This window comes from Anolis sagrei, chromosome 4 (genome assembly GCF_037176765.1).
Source record: "Anolis sagrei isolate rAnoSag1 chromosome 4, rAnoSag1.mat, whole genome shotgun sequence".
Classification (NCBI taxonomy): Eukaryota; Metazoa; Chordata; class Lepidosauria; order Squamata; family Dactyloidae; genus Anolis; species Anolis sagrei.
In genome coordinates, this window is record NC_090024.1 from 238619625 (window position 1) to 238630862 (window position 11238).

Below are 11238 nucleotides of genomic sequence, written 5' to 3' on the forward strand. Positions count from 1 at the left end.
TATGATTCATTAGGTGAAAGACAATAATTTTAGGGATGTCAAGAAATTTCAGGTATTGCAAGAACTGTGGGTTTGGAGCCCAACATGTCAAGCTCTCAAAGGACCAAATGAGACACAGATAGGATGTAGGCAAAAAAGCAGAAGATTTATTCTCCTTTGACCAAAAGAGGATGTCAGCAAAGACTGACATAAGCTCAATTGCAAATATACAGATTTATTCATAGCACAGCTCTTCAAAACAAAGAGATTTTGCTGGACCAATGGATTGGTCCAAGTTGGTGCCATCTAGGATGTGCTCCCTTATAGCTACAGAAGTTCTAACTGTCATCACTCCTGATTGGCTCCAGTTGTGGTGGGAAATTTAATAAACTGTCATTTGCTGAATTTGAAGTCTCTTGGTCCACCCAGTAAAGGGGTGTTGGAGGAAAGGAATGTGGCTGAATCAGAGGTAATGGGATTTGATGGCTCTGTTCCTGCTTGGATGGAACAGGACAATGGGATTTGACTGACCATACCAGGGGTCCTCAAACTATGGCCCGGGGGCCGGATGCGGCCCTCCAAGGTCATTTACCCGGCCCTCGCTGAGGGTCAACCTAAGTCTAAAACGACTTGAAAGCACACAACAACAACAACAACAACAATCCTATCTCATCAGCCAAAAGTAGGCCCACAATTCTCATTGAAATACTAATAATTTTATATTTGTTGAAATTGTTCTTCATTTTAATTATTGTATTGTTTTAAAGTGGTTTTTTTGCACGATAAATGAGATATGCCCAGTGTTCATAGGAATTCATTCATGTTTTTTTCAAATTATAATCTGGCCCTCCAACATTTTGAGGGACTGTGACCTGGCCCTCTGTTAACTAAGTTTGTGGGCCCCTGGACCATACAATGGGTGCTCAGGGTGTTGGCACACTTTGAATGGGATCCCCAGGCAGGTGGTCCAATTTGGCATTCAGGATGAATTTATCCCAGGAATAAACTAAAGGATTAGGGGTGAGAGATGTTTCAATTAGATCTACCTCTGAAGCCACCAAGGCATCAGCTATGGAGCAGGCATTAGCCAACTTCAGCTCTCCAGGTGTTTTGGACTTCAATTCCCACAAATCCAACAGCTGGCAGGAAAAAAACAAAACAAAAAAACATTTTGAATAATTTTTCAAAAATTTAAAACAAGAACAATAATATAAACAGCCTAAAACAAATTAATTTAACTGATCGGAACAAGTACGACCATCTTCATTCATGAATTGGATGAACTCAATCAGGACCCGGGCATTTTCCAGGGCTGAAATTTGCAGAGGCTTCAGCCTTGCAAACAAGAGTATGCAGAAATGTCTGATCCACAGCCTCTTCCTTTGCCATCTTGCAAAACTTCCTCTGGAATTTAATTTCCTATGAAATTAATTCATGCTTACAGCGGGCTTTGCAATTTGCCTGGGCATTCACTCTGTGAATGCTGGGAGTCTTGTGTAAATAAATAAATGCATGGATTTCAGAGCAAAGGAGGGTGGGAGGGGATTTAGCCATCCTTGAAATAATCTGGCAAAACTGGACCACCGAGGCTTCCATGTGATTTAGCATCAAGTAGAAGCAACTATGGCCAAACATCCAAGAAATATTGAGACAGGAACTTCTTGACCCTTCCCAGGAATAATAAAGTTTGCCTGCAATCTCTCCTATACTTGGGAGAAAGCTTAATGAACATATCAAGTATGTTTGGGTTGTGTTGTCGAAAGCTTTCATGTCCAGAATCGCTGGGTTGATATGAGTTTTCCAGGCTGTCTGGCCATGTTTCAGAAGCATTCTCTCCTGACGTTTCACCCACATCTATGGCTGGCATCCTCAGAGTTTATGAGGTCTCACTTGTCTAGTTTCCAACAGAGCTCACAACATCTGAGGATGCCTGCCATAGATGTGGGTGAAACGTCAGGAGAGAATGCTTCTGGAACATGGTCAGACAGCCTGGGAAACTCATATCAGCCCAGCGATTCCAGACATGAAAGCTTTCGACAACACAATCTGGAAGGTGGCTATACAACCCAGAAAACTCATATCAACCCAGTGATTCCAACCATGAAAGCCTTTGACAACACAATCTAAACATACTCGATATGTTCAATGAGCTTACTCCCAAGTATAGGAGAGATTGCCATACAACCCGAAAACTCACAGCAACCTACGTTTAGATTATATGTATGACGTGTATGTGAAACATATCTGAATTTGGGTTGTTGTAGGTTTTTTCAGGCTATATGGCCATGGTCTAGAGGCATTCTCTCCTGACGTTTCACCTGCATCTATGGCAAGCATCCTCATGAGGATGCTTGCCATAGATGCAGGCGAAACGTCAGGAGAGAATGCCTCTAGACCATGGCCATATAGCCCGAAAAAACCTACAACAACCCAGTGATTTCGGCCATGAAAGCCTTTGACAATACATATCTGAATTTCATGCTTAGACGTGGTCCCCAACTATCTCATTATGGACTTAAAGCCTACAACAGGTATCCTGAAATCCAAAACACTTCTGGTCCTAAGAATTCCAGACCAGGGATATTATTTACATTGTGTTTGTCATATCCTTCCTATTTAAGGATAATAGATGGGAATAATAATATGCTCTCATTCTTCAAAGACCTGCAAGTAGGCAAAGTTTCATACCAACCTTCCTCCAATGCTATGCCCTGCCAGGACAGTTCTGGGGTCCCTGGGTGTATCTACACTGTAGAATTACTCCAGTTTGACACAACTATAACTACCATGGATCAATTCTACGGGATCATAGGAGCTGTTGCTTTTACAAGTTCTCTTCTGCCAAAGAGTGCTGGTGTCTCACCAAACTGCAAACTAATATTTAATTGCATTGAGCCATGGTGACGCAGTGGGTTAGACTGCTGAGCTGCTGAACTTGCTTACCGAAAGGTCGCAGGTTCGAATCCATGGGGTGGTGTGAGCTCCCACTGTTAGCCCCAGCTTAACAGTTTGAAAACATGCAAATATAAATAGATAGATAAGTACCACTCCAAAAGGAAGGTAACGGCACTCTATGCAATCATGCCAGCCACATGACCTTGGAGGTGTCTATGGACAATGCCAGCTCTTCAGCTTAGAAATGGAGATGAGCACCAACCTCCAGAGTCAGACACGACTGGACTTAATGTCAGGGGAACACCTTTACCTTTACCTGAGCCATGGTAGTTAATGTGGTGTTAAACTCCATTAATTCCTCAGTGTAGATGCACCTTCTGTCTAAAGAGGCATCTTGGAAGGAATCTAGGTCCCATTTCTCCTAGTATCTTGCCATTTCCCACCATTGTTTCCCCAGTAAGAATGAGATGTGTTTGTGCAAGGGAAGCTGGCATTTTGGAGATAATGTAGCTCCCATTTCTCCCAGTAACGTGCCTCTTCCTCCCATTGTTTCACCAGTCAGGCTAGTATGAGAGATGCTTGCACCAAGTTGCATCCAACATGACCCCTGCTTGCCCCATGTCTTTCCACAAACCCTTGCAGCTGAGCCTCCGATTCAAGCAAGGCTTATTAATGTGACTTCTAATCCCCTAATGACCCCCTAATTGCTCTGACATATGGAAGCCCCTTCTCCCCCATCCCCTCTCTGTCCCAACCCAGGAAAATCTTTGGCTTTGACAAGGCTGCCTTTGAACTAAAGCAAGCCCCTGGCCTCTCGGCTCCCTTCTTCAGTGGGAGTCCATTAGAAATATCAAATTACACCCCCACTTTCCAGCACTCCCTTCCCCTCATCCCCCTGCCCCATTTCCCCTCCTTCCCTCCTCTCCCACTCATCTGTTTCCAACATGGATTTAAAGGCAGGCAATAGTACAATACCAAGGAAGGCTGCCAGCTCGGCCAACATTTCTACTCCCCAGTTTGCAAGGTTGTAGAAACCCATGTGTGGAATACTACAAACTGGAAAAGAGAGGTTCAAGGCAGGTATGCTTTCCCCCAACCAAATGTTCTCCGGATATTTGAGACTTCGGCTCCCACAATTCCTTCCTGTTGGCTGCATAACCTGGGGCTGAGGGGAACTACAGTTCAAACCATTTACCTCTGAGGATGCCTGCTATAGATGATATCGAGCTAGAATTTGGAGGCTCCTGCCCAGGAGAGAGGAGCCCTTAGATCCACCAAAGAGAGTACGAAACCCTTGGCAAGCAAAAGAGGAGAAAGGCCCAGAATTTTCCCAAATAAATCTCACCAAGGTTGAAGAAAAGCCATCGAAGTTTATTTAGCAATCCAGCTGAAAAGGATGCAGAGCTGCAATCATTCGCCAGCAGAGCATAAAGAAATACATTTGATACAGTCATATTTATAGTAAATTCAAAGTTGCCTCCCTGCTGCCCTCCACTGTGATTGGACAATGGGCAAACAGCTGGGAGGGGGCCCTCCTGCCCCCGGCGCCTCTGCACCAATCAGGAAGCTCCAGCAGTCCGTAGGATCCAATGGGGAGGCTCCTGCCACCTAGCGGCGACAGCAAATCAGGAGAGAGGGAGGCGGGATGATAGAACACAAAGGCATCTATGAATGAAGTCTGAAAAAATGCCATGTGGCCTGCGAGACAAAGGGGGAGTCTCAAGCAAGCCCGATCTATTGTGCTTTGATTGGAATGAATCAACATGTGTAAAGGAAAGTCTGGATTTTACTAGCCAGCAGATATGGAGACAAGGAAGGCGAAACAGGGGTGATCGTTTCTTGGTGGAGATAGCTGACTCAGAAAACTCAGTATTTTCTGTTGGTCATGGGGGTTCAGTGTGGGAAGTTTGGCCCAATTCTATCGTTGGTGGGGTTCAGAGTGCTCTTTGATTGTAGGTGAACTATAAATCCCAGCAACTACAACTCCCAAATGCCAAAATCAACACACACACACACACACACACCAGTATTCAAATTTGAGCGTATCGGGTATTTGTGCCAAATTTGGTCCCATGAATGAAAATACATCCTGCATATCAGATACTTGCATTATGATTCATAACAGTAGCAGAATTACAGTTATTATGTAGCAACGAAAATATTTTTAGTTAATTAAGACTGGAAATATTATTTTTCAGAAGGAGCACATAAACTAGAAGAGGCTCTAGCAGTTTACTTTTGCCAGACTGTAAAGGGAAGAGCTAAGGGCCCTTCCACACAGCCATATAACCTAGAATATCAAGGCAGAAAATCCCACAATATCCACATTGAACTGGGTTATCTGAGTCTACACTGCCGTATATTCCAGTTCAAAGCAGAAAATGTGGGATTTTAGTCAGCTGCATGGAAGGGGCCTAAGTTACTCCTAACGAAGTGGATCACAACCTATTTCTGCACCTTGAACTTCATTTCTAGCAATTGAAATAAGCTGAGAACAAAGGGAGGGAAGTGGGAGAAGAAGTGAAAAACCAGGATAATAATGAAGCAGTTGAAAAAGTGGACTGACAAAGGATTAATAATGATGGGGATGTTTGGAGGGTATGAAATAGATACTTAAGGCTGCATCTATACTGTGGAATTAATGCAGTTTGACGCCACTTTAACTCCCACTCTTGTGGAATCCTAGGAGTTGTAGTTTAGTGAGACAATTCTCACTAAATTCTTTGGCAGAGAAGGTTAAAGACCTTGCCAAGCTACAACTCCTGTGATTCCATACCACTGAGGCATGGTGAAATGGCATCAAACAGCATTAATTCTATAGTGTAGCCGTTCCCTTGGCTCATATCTTACATTTTTGTCTTTTCTACCTTGCATTTTGAACTCAGCGTCTTGCAAAAGCCACTCCAGGCAACCACCAGAAGCGTCCCAGGCCAGATTGCGGCCTCTTTGAGGGATCTTTGACTAATGCCAGCTCCAGATGGCCCTTAAAGCCCAGGCATTCTTTCCCCCTTAAAGCAATCCTGAGTCCAGGCTGTTGCAGGATCTGGAGGAAGATCCCCTCCACCTCCCCTTTTAATCCCACACAGGTCAGAAAAAGGATGAGAGAGGGTCCTCCACCTGCCATAACCTTTTGCCAGTTGGCACTGCAAGCTGGATTACATTTGGAGTTCAGCAGGAGACACTCTGATGGGTTCCCAGCCTAGTGAGGCAGTTTTACACCACTCTTTTGAGGCTTTCGGGATCCTACATTAGGGTTGTATAGGTTGATTGTGCTTTGGAGTCCATGAGCTGTATGGCAATGATATATATGTGTGCGCTGGGCCTGTAAATAATTTCCTTTAGAAGCCAGGGGGCCTAAAGAGAAGTTCTCAGAGGTTTTCCACCACAAATGATCTTTAGATGGCTTGTGAAGTATAACAAAGTATTTTATTAATGAACAATCAAACAGAATCTTCTCTTGTCTTCAACAAATGCTTCCAAGCTTTATGCAACTGGTGGCTTCCTAATCTTGCCCACGAAGGACAGGCAACTGTCTTCAATAACTTCTTCTTTACTTTAAAAGAAAATACCCTTTTTAACTTCTCCCAGGCTGACTGTAATCTAACCCTTACTGATGTGGGCTCCGCTACTGGGTCGAACTGCGTCTCGAAGCACCGAGTGGACCTACCAGTAAAGGCTGAGATATTCTCCAGCTGGAGTTTTTTGGTCTTTCAAACTGTTCACCCTCCGAAATTCCTCAAAGCTTTAGGACTGCTTCCCTGGAAATCTTTGGGTGCTCTTAAGACTGTTCTCCCCCAGAAGGTCTTAAGGGTTGAAGCTTTTGTACAGGGGAAGCTCACACACGTCCTGTACATTAGCTTTCCTTGCTAAGACTAACTAAAAATGGCTCCCCTCCCCTCCCAATTGCCCTGAACAAGGGGCGGAACCAAAACTTAATGATGATGGACAGGTGACTTGCCCCACGACTGCAACTAAAGGAAGCCACCTTTCTGCAGAGTCCCTGAAACCTAGGACTGCAAACAAACATTTAATACAAAGTAAATAAAGTTGGAGCTCCTGGTACAGCCATACCAGCACAATATGTGAAGACACAGTTGATCCACACATTCATGGGCATCAAGGAACAATATGCTTTCCAAGTGAAAATACTCCTACAAGCCCCAATCCTCTAACATTGCAGTAACTTAAGATTTCATTACTGAAATACAAGAGAAGTGACAGAGGGAATGTGACCACAATATGGAAGTTCTTACTGAGAGCACAAGGATCCCTAAATGCACTAAAAACATCAGATCCCATCTGATCTTGGAAGCTAAGCAAGGTCATTTCTGGTTAGTATTTGAATAAAAAACCGCCAATGGATCCCAGGCATCAAAGGCTATATTTCAGAGGCAGGAACCTCCAAAACCTTTGCTGAGTCTTCCTTGCTTAAGGAAATCCTGGGAAATTCATGAGGTCACCATAGGTCAACAGACGATTTGAAGGCATATACAAGTGTAACAACCCAGTAGCAACAGTAAGAACGGACCACGGAACAACGGACTGATTCAAGATTGGGAAAGGCATCTGGCAGTGTTGTATACTCTCACCTAAACTATTTAACTTGTATGCAGAACACATCATGCAATATGCGGGGCTTGAGGAATGCAAGGCTGGGGTTAAAATTGCTGGAAGAAACTTTTTTTTGTGTCAGGAGCAACTTGAGAAACTGCAAGTCGCTTCTGGTGTGAGATAATTGGCTGTCTGCAAGGACATTGCCTAGGGGACACCAGGATGTTTTGATGTTTTGCCCATCCTTGTGGGAGGCTTCTCATGACCCCGCATGGGGAGCTGGAGCTCACAGAGGGAGCTCATCTGCGCTTTCCCTGGATTTGAATCTCCGACCCGTCAGTCTTCAGTCCTGCTGGCACAGGGGTTTAACCCAGTGCACCACCAGGGGCTCTTGGAAGAAACATTAGCAACCTTAGATATGTAGATGATACCACTTGGATGGCCAAAAGCGAGGAGGAGATGAGGAGCCTTCTAATCAAGGTGAAAGAAGAAAGTGCAAAAGCTGCTTTGCAGTTAAACATCAAAAAACCAAGATTCTGGCAACAAGAATGATTGATAGCTGGCAAATAGAGGGAGAAAACGTGGAGGCAGTGACAGACTTTGTATTTCTAGGTGCAAAGATTACTGCAGACACAGACTGCAGCCAGGAAATCAGGAAACACTTACTTCTTGGGAGGAGAGCAATGATCAATCTTGATAAAATAGTGAAGAGTAGAGACATCACACTGGCAAAGAAGATTGGTATAGTTAAAGCAATGGTATTCCCCGTAGTCACCTACGGATGTGAGATCTAGACCTTAAGGAAGGCTGAGCGAAGGAAGATCGATGCTTTTGAACTGTGGTGTTGGAGGACAATTCTGAGAGTGCCTTGGACAGCGAGAAGATCCAACCAGTCCATACTTCAGGAAATAAAGCCCGATTGCTCATTGGAGGGAAGGATATGAGAGGCAAAGATGAAGTACTTTGGCCACATCGTGAGAAGACAGGAAAGCTTGGAGAAGACAATGATGCTAGGGAAAATGGAAGGAAAAAGGAAGAGGGGCCGATCAAGGGCAAGATGGATAGATGGTCTCCTTGAAGTGACTGGCTTGATTCTGAAGGAGCTGTGGGTGGTGATGGCTGACAGAGAGCTCTGGCTTGGGTTGGTCCATGAGGTCACAAAGAGTCAGAAGCAATTGAATGAATAAACAACAACAACAACCAGGTGTGAATTATTTTTCATGACTCACTCTCTGCAATGGAAAAGAATTGGGGAATGATAGCCACCCTAATTCCCACCCACTCCATAGCTACACCTCTGGACTGAAGCTTTGAAAACGTGGAGCTACCAACTTTTGTCCAGTCACCTGGCCCTGTTGTGTCCTGGCTCCCATCCAATACAAAAGGATTGCTTCAATCTGGATTCACACAGAGAGCCAAAATATTACTCAAGTACAAGTCAGGAGAGGAAAAAAATTGGCATGGAATGGTCTTTTAAAGATATATGAAAAGGAGAAATGCCCTTAATCCCAAGGATAAGGGAAAAGAAAGCCAGAGGGTTAAACATACACCTTCACACAAATTGTGGATTTATCTGCAGGTGAATTCTCACAAGGACAAAGCAACGGCTGTTGAGGTGAATCCTTAAATCCTGGCACAGCGGAGACAGCAAAAGAGAGGGGATTTTCCCAGACTTTGAACCTCCTCCTGGATCCCTTAAGACTTGCCTGTTTTAATTGTTCTCTCCTCCCACAATGCCCAGCATGGCCTTAATCTTTAGCTCATCAGGACGGTTGTCCCTCAGACTCAAGGAGATATGACATTCCCAACTCCAGAATGCACTTTTCTTCTTTTCCTCTTGCCTTCTTCCTTGGTATTATTGTCTTTTCTAATAAGTCCTGTGTTCTCATTAGATGTCCAAAGTGCATCAGTTTAGGTATCTCAGCTTTAAGAAAGGCTTCAGGTTTGATTGGTTCTAGGGCTCATTTATTTGTCTTCTTAATCATTAGCAGTATCCATAGACTTCTCCAGCACATCTCAAATAAATCTAATTTTTTTCTGATCAGCTTTCTTCACTTTCTAGCCTTCACAACCTTGCAGAACAATGGAAAATACAATGGTATGAACCAATGCTTCTCAAATTGTGCTCCTCCAGGTGTTTTGGACTTCAGCTCCCAGAAATCCCAGCCAGTTTACCAGTGTTAGGAATTATCGAAGAAGTTCAAAACATCTGAAGGAGCACAGTTTGAGGAACTCTGGCATGGACCATACTAATGCTATATATCTTGACAATTCAGGATGTTGTCTAATTCCTTCATAGCTGCCCTTCGAAGTCCTCATCTTCTTCTGATTCCTTAATTGCAGTCCCCATTTTGTTAATGACTGGGTCAAGGTATGGGAAATCAGGAACTATTTCAATGTCTTCACCCTCTGTGTTGAACATGTAATCTAATTCATGTCTTAAGTGTGCAAAGAAATGTGATGTATGATTGGGGCCTATATAGTATAGAGATGCCATCCTAAGAGAAAACTAAAAGAAGGAGGTGAGAAATTCATGGACTGTACTTAAAAGTTTGCCTGTTGTTTCATTCTTTTCTACGTTGAGAAGGGAAAAAAAACAACAAAAAATAAAAATAAACAAATAATATATGTATATAGACTTTCTGCTTTCATGCTGTATCCTTGGACGTGTGTGTTCAGTTGTTGTTTGCTGGTTAAATAATTAAAGTTTTCTTCTCCTCTTTCATGTAGGTTTTAAATAATTGCCAGTTCGTCTTTTTCCTTGGTGTTCTTTGATGTCTTATAAGGAGTTGGGTCAATTCATTATTATATGAAAGAGATTGAAGTCGAACATGACCCCCCCCCCCCCAAATAAAAGATAGTAACTTATAGTTTCGCTAAGGACAAAGACACCAGACTGGATAATAAGGGTTAAGCCTTGGTCAATTTGCCAAGACACTAACAACAACAAGGATCCTTCCCATGTTAGATAGTGTGCACATTTAATCAAGGTTTTATGCCATATGCTTCATAAATAGCAGAAGGTAGCACATTTATTACTGAGAAACCACCTCCCTTTACACTTATGCACTCTCTTGAACTTTTATGGGACTCTGGTGGGAGGGATAAGTGGGTATATTTTCTATAACATGATTTCTATATTTCTATATTTCTCCCTGTGTGCCTGACCTTTTCCTGACCCTTTTGCCCAATTCCCCTTTATTGAAAAAATGTATAAAAATATAAGAAGCCACCCCTTGACCCTGGAAAGGAGGAAATCCTCAGTTGGAAAAGACCCTTATCAAAAGACACTATTTGCATGGAGAATAACAAAGGATCGTGACCTCTGGCCTCAGAGTTGCCCCCCTCCCCCAGAGGAAGCAGTCACTTGGCATTTTGATCATATCTCAACAGGATGGAGGAGGCCTTCGGAAAGCCCCACCACGTCCTAATCTGTCACCCATTCAACTTTTTTTCTCATCGAAACTTCCACCAAAGTCCCCCCATTGTTCCTATGTCTCAGTGACAATAGCCAGACTGGCTCACAGGCCCTTAGGACTCGCTGGTCACTTGGACATTTCCTAATCTTCATAATCCACTCAAGAATGCATTGTTTCCTTTCATCCCGCCTCCCTCTCTCTTAATTTGTCAGGACACCGAGGCAGCAGAAGCCCAGCTATTGGCCCAGGCGCTCAGGAGAAGGCCAAGCCTCCTCCCAGCTGAAGAGCACCAGCCAATCATCGTCGAGCCGGCAGAGGGGTGGGGAATGGGAGATTCAAACCTGGCAGCTCTGTTTAATGTATAAAAGGGCCTTTCTTTTTGTACACTGTATGC